Raw genomic sequence first — 12,082 nt, 5'->3', positions numbered from 1 at the left:
AATCTGTATAATGAGGTGATTTCCACATTTTGGAAAATTCTATCTGTGTAGATATGACCAAGCAAACAGAGTATGCTTCTACATCTTGTGTAAGCCTTAAAGCTAAATTAATAATAATTCATGTATTTCCAAGATGCTTATAAGATTTTAGATCTTTACATCAAAGATTGATCAGACCTCATTAGAACACTCCCAGAATTTACTATATCTCCCAGACCTCCAAATAAACTTCCCAGACAACCTAGGAAATGGTTGAATTACATCAGAAATCTCTCACATGATGTTAAATTACTGTTATAGCAGAGGGGACAAACCCAAGCACAGATTTATCCTCCCAGTTGCTATTGACGTTTGAGAGAAATGGAGGCTGCCTAGAAGGGTTCTGAGCCGCAAACAACTCCCCAGAGCCTAGCCGCACTCACAGGAAGCAACACAATCATGCCAGCTCAGATGTGCCCATGCCACGGTGGTGCCTACAGCAGCAAAGCTCAATCCTTCCCCTGTCCACAGCTTAGCGGTTCCATGCACATTCTGCAGGTGAGTGGCTCAGCTCTTCCCTCATCACACCTCAGTGAAGCTGCTCCCAGGACCTACACTGGCCCATTTTCTTCTCTGCCCGACATGGGTCCCTATACCCCACTGCCAGACCATGCACTTTCCCTTAATGCCTGGGCCCAGCTCCCCGCCCCACTTCACACGATGCATTTCCACACTACCTGCCCCGTTGCCTGTCGGAGCAACAATCCCCACCATCCATCATACTCCACGGGTCTTGCCCAGCTCTTGGTTATGCCCTTCCATCCATGGCAGCTATGGAATGGTAACAGCACCCTTCTTTGTACTGACTGCCTCATGCTTATTGTTCATCAAAATAGACTGGTGATTCAGCTCATCGAAGGCCAAATCGGAGTTCAACTGTGCACGGACCCCTCCCCCAATTCGGATGTTGAAGTCCTAACCACCACTACCTCAGAATGTGACCTCATTTGGAAATGGGGTCTTTAAAGGGCTAATCAAGTTGAACTGAGGCCAATAGGTGGGTACTAATCCAATATGCCTGATGTCTTTATTAAAAGGGGATATTTGGACACAGAGATACAGATGAAGGGAAGACACGGTAAAGACGCAGGGGGAGTACAAGCCAAAGAGAAGGAAGCGTGGGACAGATCCTTCCCTCACAGCCCTCAGAAGGTACCAATGCTGCCAGCACCTTGGTCTTGGACTTCCATCCTCCAGAACTGTGGGACAACAAACTTCTGTCATTTACGCCACCCACTCTGTGGCACTTTGTTACAGTGGGCCTAGCAAACCAATATAGGATATACTGCTACACCGGGCTCTGGATTTACTGATTCGTTACGATGAAACCGGGCTCTTCCCGGTGATATTGTTTTGTTTTGTTTTGTTTTGTTTTGTTTTGTTTTTTAATGTTTACTTATTTTTGAGAGAGAGAGAGAGAGAGACAGAGCATGAGCGGGGGAAGAGCAGAGAGAGAGGAAGACACAGAATCCAAAACAGGCTCCAGGCTCTGAGCTGTCAGCACAGAGCCCGACCCGAGGCTCGAACTCACAGACCGTGAGATCATGACCTGAGCCAAAGCCGGACAGCTCAACTGACTGAGCCACCCAGGCACCCCTTGTTTTATTTTTTTCAACCATGAGCTCTAAAAGAAACGTTGTTTTGTTCAATATATTCAGTTTAAGAAATGGTTTAATTTAATTTTTATGTAGGTCCTTGAGAGCTAAGCTTTGAGTGGAGAAGTTTTGTTCCTTGATGATGCCAAAAGGATGAGATTTTTACCATAAAAAAGAATGCTTGACCTGTGTTTGGTATCCATAAGGCTTTGGCAAATCAAAGTTTTAGTCAGAACAACGTATAGTTGCTGTCTTCTTCAAAGTCGGTAAAGCAAATGTTTGCTTTGCTGAAACGCTGGTTGGAAGGTGCCTCTGCCATGTCGCCACTAGATGGCAGGGCAGCAGCATTCTTCCCGAGGCCACAGGGAAACCAGAGGCAAATTCAGACCTGCTGGGAACGTTTGCGAAGATAGACCAAAAAGTTTAGTTTTAGTTACTTTTTAGCTTATCTTCATAAACTTCACTGTCTTCTTTCTCAGCACTTGCTTTTTCTTTTATAAAACAAGCACATGTTTTTAGCTGCAAATCTGAACAACACGGAAGAGTGTAGGGCATAAAATCAAAACTCTCCTTATTCCACCTGTCAGAAGCAAATAGCTGGAGGTCCTGCTCCTGGGGATAACATGGCTAGAGCATGGACCCTTCCCTGAATTCTGTGTAAATACCTCTGCTCAAGGTTCCCTCCCCACCCATTTACTATGTATGTCACTCAAACCTCACAGAATCCCAACCCCAATCCAACCCTAACCCCAACCTACAGTCCCCCCTTGGTTATTTTTAGAAATTTGTTAGCAGTGTTCCCAGTGCTCACCATAAATACCAAATCTTGTGACAGCTGCAGCATCAGATATTAATCTTGGAAAGGCTGATAAACTTTGCCATTTTTAATTATAGGTAAAACACTGACATCTGAAGAGACATCACAGAGAAATCAGACTTTGGTTAAGAAACAAATGTCACTTTGGGTGGTCAGACATAGGAAGTTTACTTATTTCGGGGTTAAATTGTAAATTCCTATGTTTTGAATTAAAATACAGTAAAACTGACTTCTTACAGGTTTAACACATGTATTGATTTGTATAAATTCCATCACGATCAGGATCCAGAGAAGTTCCAGCACCCCAAAACAACTCCTCTGTCCCTTTGTCATTACACCCTAATGGCCTCTAAAATCTATATATAATTTTCACGTGGCTTAGTCACTTACCAGTTCTAACGCCCAGTCCTCTGGTGTACACCTTCTGCCTCCTCACCACCCCAGCAATGCCCTGCCTAAATCAACCCAAATCTAGGTATGGGTTTAGTGCTCCTTAAGCCCTGAATCTTTCACCAAGTTTTTATATTGATTTGCAAACTGTAACAAGGTAAGTAAATGTATTTGATCCTCAATATGACGGAAAGATTCTCAGATAAACACACACACACACACACACACACACACAATCCAACTATGCAGTGTGAGACACACCCAAATATATAGAAAGAACAGGCTGTGTGCAGACAGCATTGTCATTTCAATCTCACCTCCAGAGTAAATCTAACCCCTTCAAGCTCATAAATTGTCTTGAATTTAGATTTCAAAGATACTATAGATGTATGTAGGACATGTGTAGACTTCTTCAGACTTTCAGGGGAAAACCTGGAAATGCTGAGCCTCCTTTCCTCCTCCTGCCTACACCCAAGGAGAAAGCAGTGATCCTCCCATAAAGATCAATCTCCCCACTCTGTACAGGATTTTGCCCATTAAATTCTGCCTCCTGATTACTGTGTAACTGGTATCCTATCCTATAGGATTTATATTTTATTTTTTTAATGTTTATTTATTTTTGAGAGAGACAGGGAGAGACAGAGCACAAGTGGGGGAGGGGCAGAGAAAGAGAGAGACACAGAATCCGGAGCAGGCTCCAGGCTCTGAGCTGTCAGCAGAGAGCCTGACGAGGGTCTAGAACTCACAAACAGTGAGATCATGACCTCAGCCTAAGTGGGATGCTTACCCGACTGAGCCACCCACGTGCCCCGGATTTATATTTTAAATAAATCTTCTAGCTCTGATCAATTAATCAGTCAATCAGTGAATCATTCAGTACAACTAAATGTCCCTGGCTTCAATTCGTTTGCTTTTAGCACTGTTTTTCACAAACATTTTTTTCTGGTGTCTGCTTAAGATTCTCAATAAAGCCTCTTGGTGAATTTCCTAGCAACGTTACCTGCAGCTGGCGAATATGTCTCTCAATGGCAACAGGGCGCAATACAGCCTCCACTATACCTGTAAATTCTATTGCTAAACTATTTCACCCCCAGAACGGAATGTGTGGATTATCTGTCCCGTTAGCTATCCTGCCCTTTCACCTGGACTGCCCCACATATGTTCAGGACAGATTTGGAATTGGCAACATTGTCTTATGAATCATCACAATCAGATTTGTTATTGCTTAGAAAAATAGGGTCAAATTTAGAGTCCAGCTCTCAGGAGGGGAACCAGATTAGGAATGGCTTGAGACATATGGTCAGGGGGTGAGCCGGGTGATTGTGGCAGGACTCCATGCTTCCCGGACAAAGGTGCCTTCGTGGCTGTCATCTTCAAAGGAAAGCCCAGGTTCCTTGGAATGACACAAAATTCTACTGCTGACCTGGCTCCTGCCTACCTCACTAGCCTCAGGAACTACCCCTCTTGTCCAGCAGTTGATGCCATACGAGCAGCTAGTAAGATTTGACAGATGAGTTCACCACTTAACCCACCACCAAGAAATAACCCCCATGAGTCAGCCTTAATATATAAATGATCTCTCTGGAAAACCATCATTTGTGGTCTTGAAGGCCCTTCAGTCTCCATGACATTGACACCCGGGAAGGCTGTCGCCTTGTGATGGGGTGTGTATGTCCCAAAGGAGACACAGGGCTGGGAAGCAGATGATCTGGGCACGGAGCTGGCCATTAACCAGCTTGAGATATGGAACTAGTTTTTCATCTCGTGGAGCGTGGGCTATGGAATCCGATGGAGCTGTGGGAGTCATGCCTTTGTCTCTCAGTCTTCTCCCGGCTGTCCACCACCGCTTTATGTGACCTGCTAGCGGCCTTGCTGAACCCACCCTGCAGACCTGGACACTGGAGGAAGGATGGAGGGCTGGAAGGACTGCAGTTGTGTAGAAGACCAAGGGAATGCTGCTCACCATAGAATATCGCTAGGCTCTGCATTCCGCTGTAGACTGTTGCTGTAAGCACCCTATATTCCTTTGTTTCTGCCTAGCCAGTACAATACTCCAGACACTACTCCATCCACACTTACGCAATCACGGAGACACTGGCTTAGCCCCTGCATTGTGTGTGGCGCAATGGAAGACCCAGGTGGTCACGGTTATCCCAGGCATTACTGGTGGGAATGTAAAATGATGCAGCCGCTTTGGAAAACAGCCTTGCAGTTCATTGAATGATTAAATATAGAGTTATCGTATCATCCAGCGATTCCATTCCCAGGTAGTAATTCCCAATAGTAATGAAAACACGTGTCCGTGCAAAAGCTCATCCGCGCATGTTCATAAGCATTATTCATAATTGCCAAAAAAGTGGAAATCCAACCCAAATGTCCATCAACAAATGGATGGATGAAATGTGTTATATCCAAACACTGGGATATTATTTGGCCATAAAAAGGAATGAAATACTGATATATGCTACCACAAGAATGAATCTTGAAATTATGCTAAGAAACCAGTCACAAAATGCTAATATTATGTGATTCCATAAATATGAAATGTCTAGTCTAAGCAAATCTACAGAAACAAAAAGTCGATTTTGACTGCCTGGGGCTGGAGAAGTTGGGGAGAAATGAGGAGTGTCTACTAATGGGTACAAAGTTTCTTTTTTGAGCTGATGAAAATGTCCTCAACTGATTGTGGTAATGTTTGCACAATAATGTGATTATACTAAAAACCATTGAATTGTACATTTTAGATGGGTAAATTCTGTGACTTGTGAATTTTACCTCAATAAAATTGCTTCTTTAAAAAAAACAGGGAGATAAAATAAAATACATTGTTGGTAAAACTGGTACAGCCGCCTTGGAAAAGCTTGGCAGTTTAAAAAAGTTAAACATCCTCTTAGCATATCACCCTGCAATCCCACATAGGTATCTACTCCAGAAAAATGAAAATTTATGTTCACACACAAAAAATTGTAAGCAAATATTTGCAGTGGCTTTATTCATAACTACCAAAACCTAAGGCCTTTCAATAGACAGATAAAACACGGTACACCTATACAAATCTACCACAACTAAAAAGAAGAACAGGGGCGCCTGGGCGGCTCAGTCGGTTGAGCGTCCGACTTCGGCTCAGGTCACGATCTTGCGGTCCGTGAGTTCGAGCCCCGCGTCAGGCTCTGGGCTGATGGCCCAGAGCCTGGAGCCTGCTTTGGATTCTGTGTCTCCCTCTCTCTCTGCCCCTCCCCCGTTCATGCTCTGTCTCTCTCTGTCTCAAAAAAAAAAAAAAAAAAAAAAAAAAGAACAACTGATAAATGCAACAACTTGGAATTTCACAAAACATCCATCCAAGGGAAAGAGGCCTAAGTAAAGGGTTCCTTCTATATGACATTTTGGAAAAGGCAAAATTATAGCAGTAGAAAACAGATCTCACACCTTCCAGGTGGTAAAGATGGGGGGAGAGGTTGACTACAATGGGGTAGCACCAGGGAAATTTCTGGGAGGTGATGAGACAGTTCTGTATCTTGATTATGGTGGCTGTGTACACATTACCGTGAGTTTATAAAAATTCATGGAACTGTACAGGAAAGGAATGAATTTTATCTCATGTAAACTAAAATAAGTGGACTAAAAAAAACCAGGGGCGCTTGGGTGGCACAGTCGGTTAAGTGTCCGACTCTTGATCTCAGCTCAGGTCATGATCTCGTGGTTTGAGCCCCACATTGGGCTCTGTTCTGATGGTATGGAGCCTGCTTGGGATTCTGTCTCTCCTTCTCTCTGCCCCTCCCCCACTTGTGTGTTCTCTCTCTCTCTCTCTCTCTCTCTCTAAATAAATAAATTAATAAGCTAATTTAGTTTGTCATTGGGATAGTGCAGCAGTTTTTGGGACACAACAAGGATTTTCAGTGTTACTTTCAGTGTGAGTACAGCTCATACACTGATATGTAGGGAGGGTTGGTAAAAAGCAAGGAAAATGAAATGTGAGTTGGGGTCTAGTTGGGCAGGGTTTGTCTGCCATCTCAGAAAGTGGTCAGTAAAGAAGACCCTGGGACATCTGTGAGACAAAGATGTGGTCTTGTAAGGCCCAGATATACAGCAACTAGAGAGGTGGGGCTGACAAACTAGACAAGAGATGCTGACAATGATTTTCAGACGTAACTAAGGGAGAGTGAACCTAATCACAAGAAAAACAAATGAGGGGCGAGGGGGTGACTCAGCCGGTTGGGCAACTGATTTGATTTTGGTTCAGGTCATGATCCCAGGGCTGTGGGAGACAGCCCCCTGTTCAGCTAGGTGCTGAGCTCGGAGCCTGCTTGAGATTCTCACTCTCTCTCTCTCTCTCTCTCTCTCTCTCCTCCTGCTCGTGCTCTCTCTCTCTCTCTCTCTCTCTCTCTCTCTCCAAATAAATAAATAAATAAATTTAAAAAATAAGTAAGAAAGAAAAATGACTTATTTTAAAATTTCAGTTTATTAAGGAGAGGAGAACAGATTACAGGGGCCCTTTTTTCCTCTCCAAGGCCAGAAGAAAAGCTCAAGTTCCTACTGCCCTCCTAGCAAGAAGCGCCTACATTGTTCCCACTTCTGGACAGGCGGACATATCTAAAGCCAGCTAGCAAAGAGTCTGCAGGATCTCAGCATGTAGTTAGGGACTAGATCTAGTTTTTAGGTAATACGCAGGCTGGTGGCTGCTTTGCTCAGCCATTGGGTAAAGCTTTGCAGGTCTGCAGTTCTTATTTGTGTTGTTTTACATAACCCACACAGGTTTTAACCTGCTACTTGTGTTGCTTGCGCTGACAAATAGTGAAATCGTTAACATGTTCTGAACACCCTAAAAGTACCGGTCAGGCCCAAAGATTCCTCCTGATGGATTGAGGCAGCTGCTTGTTCAGTGCTGAAATTAACATCACTTACCTTGTTAAGGAAGAGTTGTAAGAATGGTTGACTCTTGAACAACATGGTGATTAGCAGCATCGATCCTGTGTGAACTGGAAAATCCACATGTAAGTTTTGATTCCCCCCAAACTTAACTACCAATAGCCTGTTATTGACCAGAAGCCTTATGGATAACATAAACAGTTGGTTAACATGTATTTTGTATGTCATGTGTATTCCATATTGTATTCTTTTAACAAAGTAGGTTAGGGAAAAGAAAATCATATGGAAGACTAAATACTATACTGTATTTATACTATACTATGTTATATTCTATATTGTATTTATTTTTAATTGTGTTTAAGTGGGCTGACTGATGCAGTTCAAATCCCCGTTGTTCAAGGGTCAAGTGTAATCTTAAAATACTACAGCAATAAGAGGCTTGGTGACAGCTGCCCTGGAGGCAGACAGGACAGGTGTCTGCCTGTGTGAAGCCAGAGTGCAGTGGGGAGCCTGCAAAGCTCTTGTCTTTACTTGTGAAGACCTTGGAACCCTGCAGTCCAGGAATGGCCCAAAAGATGCCCACAAAGATCTGGAGAGAGCAGTGGAGAATAACATCTTGCGGGTGGTGGCCCCAGTGCACTCCCAAGAGGAGCCATCCAGTCCAGCCACTCCTGTAAACCACCCTGCACTATTCTGGGCACCCAGGGGCATATCCGGCACAACCTCTATGCTTTGTCTAAGGAGATCTGGCTGGAAGGCCACTGTCGGGTGATCTCTAGACACTGATCCCAGAGATTCCCTCCAGTGGCCTGGAGTCTGATGAGGCGTGGGAAACCCAGAAGCCGCTAAGGATGCATGCTTCCAGCTGTTGACAAGTAGGGAGTCACCTCCAATGGCTCCTGGAAAACATCTGACTCAGATGTAATCCTCTGCAATTGCATAGAGTTGATCTGTGAGCAGTTGACTGTGTCCAAGGACAGATGGATCAAGAGCTGGGCACCAGGAGGAACAGAAGGATAACTGTGTATGACAGTTACCACTTGGAGATGGCCACTCCAGAATGGAGCGAGGAATTCCTCTGTGCAGCACGACAGCCAGAAGTGGGAGCTGGTGAGTGATGGCCAGCAACCACAGGACATTTACGAAGATGAAAATGATGAGAACAGTGAGGAAAACTGGCACAGTGGGTACCCACAGGAGGTGAACAGTGCCAGAGATGAAGATTCCAGAGGCTCTGATGAATAGGACAGCCTCAGGGAAAAGGAAAAAGGCAATGGCAGACCAGAGGTGTGAAGCAAATATCCTTCAGATGTGCAGGAGTTTGGCTCTGACAACCCCAATGACCTGGATTCAGACTGATGATGATCCTGTGATATCTATGAGGTTCTATCACAGGTCCTTGGGGGCTCTGTGTCTGCAGCGTCAGCTGTCCTGGTTATGCCTTCTTGGGTTTCCTAGCTTAACACATGGAAGGAAGATGCATGGCCAACATCACCATCCTACCAGTGAAAACTTGTGCTGAAGAAGTTTGTCTTTTCCAGTAACACCAGGACTCCTTTGCCTCCATCAAAAATGATACTATAGTTAAAAAAAAAAATAAGCTGTGAAAATGAAGCTTCTTGGCGCAGGCATTTTCCCATTCTCCTCCTGGGCTGAAGCCAGTAAGTGGAGGAGAGGCTCCTGTTTCCTCAGCACTGGGACTTCCTACCTCACCAGGGCACCTGCCTCCAGTAAAAGCCTGTTTCTCTTAATAGAGGGAATCTAGAAGGGCTACAGTGGGACCCTTATGGCAGCACAGGCTGGATAGTAATAGTCATTAGTGAAGGAAATAGAATCTGCCTGAGCTCTGAGAGGCTTTGGTTAACAGCTGTCTCCACCTCCCTGCTTTCTGACTTTGATAATGGTTGTAAATATCGCTGTCTTCCTCTGGCAGTGGTGCCAAGAAACAGGGAATGTGTGAATGTGATACTGTGTTTAGTGAAAACTAACTTTAAACATGAAAAGGAAACAGCAGAGCAAAAGAAAAAAAAATCAGTGACTTCCCTCTTATCCTATTTTTGTTTGATTGAAGGAAAACATCGGTTCAAACGAAAATGTAAGCTTTCTATTTGTTACACTTCTTTGTAGTATTACGAAGATTTCTCGAAATCTTTTGTATCATGAGCAAATATAAGCATGTATATTGTAAATTCGTACAGGATGACATCGAATAATACATTTAAGAACAAACAAAACATTTTATAGCTGCGTTCGTGTTTTGAAATGCAAACAATAGCAGTCCATATGAAGAAACTTAAAAACCATCCCAAACTATTTCAAAGAAATCACACAAGAATGATTTTATTTTTGTTCTTTGTTTTCTTTTCACGGAATTCCCTGCTTTGCTTGAGATCAAAAGAATATTAGAACAATAAGTTTTTAAAACAGCACGAAACAAAGACATAACATGGCAGCCTGCCATAAGCGTTCTGAAAACTGCAAACCTTTATTTTCCTATTTTAGTATATGTCCTGCCAAAGTGAGAGCTTGTTTCATCTCCCTAAATCATCAGGAGAAGAAAGAGCAGTAAGCCAGGAAACACCGCAGGGGGAGAAAGTCATATCACAGTGCTAGAAAAAACAAGTCAGCAAAGAGTGAGAAATTTAATTCGGTTGTGGTATGAAAGGCGATGCCTGGCAGAGAACAGCAGTTATCCAGAGCAGGCTCCAGCAGGCGTCCCATTTCGTGAAGGGATTCCCCCCCTCCTATCCTAGTACTCAGGGCCCCCACATAGTAGGGAGGACAGGGGTTGGGGCAGTCATATCCCAGAGGAAACAGCCTCAGGTTCCCTGCTCCAAAGAGCCAGATTCCTGAAGGGCTGCAGACGCCAGCCTATGAGGAGGCGGGTTTTCTCCGCGTTTTGCTCCCCATTGTGTCACAGTCCCCTGAGGTCCGTGATATACTTCCTGGCCTCCAAGAGGTCAAACTGGTTCCCATCCAGAGATCTTCTTGTGCCACCTGTCCCCAGACCTGAGCTGGCTGGGTTTGGTCTCTGTGATCTTCTCACCACATGGTGGCAGAGGGTTGAGTCCTTGAGGGGGTTAAAAGTGGCTTGGCCATGGGCTCCCATCTCATGCCACTGTGCTAGGACTTCATAAAATTAACATTTGTTAAGTGGAGCACGGGTTGCTGGATGGTGAGCCCCCTGCTCCCCAACCCTATTTCAACAACAGACCTCAAGACAAATTGCAATAGAGAAGTTTATTACTCACAGGTCCTGAGGGAAGTACCCCGCTTTCCTCCAGGGGTGGAGAGATCAAGGCAAAGTGCAGATGGGGAGGTGGGACCTGGGCCACATACCTTTTATTAGGGTCCCTGGGTGAAGTGCTTTGGGGTTCCCAGGCTGAACTGATCAATTCAAACCAAAGAGTGGGGTTTTGGTAAGTCCCAGGAGGTCTTATCTAAGTAGTGAGTAAGGCTTGGGGAGGCAGGTGAGATTGTTGGCCACAAGGGCTGTTGGGGAAGTCATATCTGGAATTTGCCTTTGCTTGTGACTCTGTGGCTGCTATCTTGGGCCTGCGCTTGCAGGAGGGGGCTAGTGTCAGTTCGAGGCCCTTGCAAGCCCCTTGGCCAAACAGAATGGAGGGGGGTGGGGGGGGGGGGGGAGAAGGGAAGGCAATACCTTGGAGTAGCTTAGCTAAACTCTCCATAGAAAGCCTGCCGATGGTCTGCTGCAGACCACGGCCTAGGAAGGCGCGCAGCCCCCACCGTGACCCTGGCTCTGCTGGGAGCCACCCTGGCCGTGGGCAACGTCTGCAGGGACAGTGCCAGCCTGGGGGACAGCCTAGGTTTCCTGTAGCTGAGCTGAGGCCCCTCCAGCTCCGGGTGCACCCGACCGCCTGGGGATGCGGGATTTTTATTATGGAAATCCAGCCTTGGAGAAGCAGGTTCAGAGGTTGGACAAACCCGGAAAAGGCCCACCGACCCCACGCAGGACTCGATTTCAGGTCGGTTCATTTGCGAGATGCGGCGCTCTTGGAACACCTATGGTCTCTGGTTGGGGCCCCTCCTGCGGATACCACCGCGGGGAAAGCACCCACCGGCGGCGGAGGGGACCAGGCAAAGGGCAGGCAGAGCGGCGGCTGCCCTGGGACTGGGTGGGGGGGCAGGACGGCGGGTGCACCGTGACCGCCACCATCACCTCCGCTGTCCCCAGCCTCTTCCGAGAGGGCACTCTAGCCCTCTCACCCCCACTTTCAGCCTGTACAGTAAATAGCCAGATAACAAAACTCTTCCCGAACTGCTAAAAGAGCCGAACTATGCACTCTTGGAGCCAGATGAGAGCGAGCCATACCTTTATACCTATCATAAGATACAATTCACTGTATAAATTGGA

The 12,082-nt window shown here is 45.6% G+C and overlaps 1 pseudogene; it reads left to right on the top strand.

The window, feature by feature from the left end:
- The first annotated feature begins 522 nt into the window (after positions 1-522).
- LOC132665010 (putative RNA polymerase II nuclear localization protein SLC7A6OS pseudogene) lies at positions 523-9,066 on the top strand (annotated as a pseudogene).
- Positions 9,067-12,082: the final 3,016 nt, after the last annotated feature.

The sequence above is a fragment of the Panthera onca genome, chromosome D3, assembly GCF_046562875.1.
Source record: "Panthera onca isolate mPanOnc1 chromosome D3, mPanOnc1 haplotype 2, whole genome shotgun sequence".
NCBI lineage: Eukaryota > Metazoa > Chordata > Mammalia > Carnivora > Felidae > Panthera > Panthera onca.
This window is presented reverse-complemented; position numbering and strand designations above follow the sequence as displayed.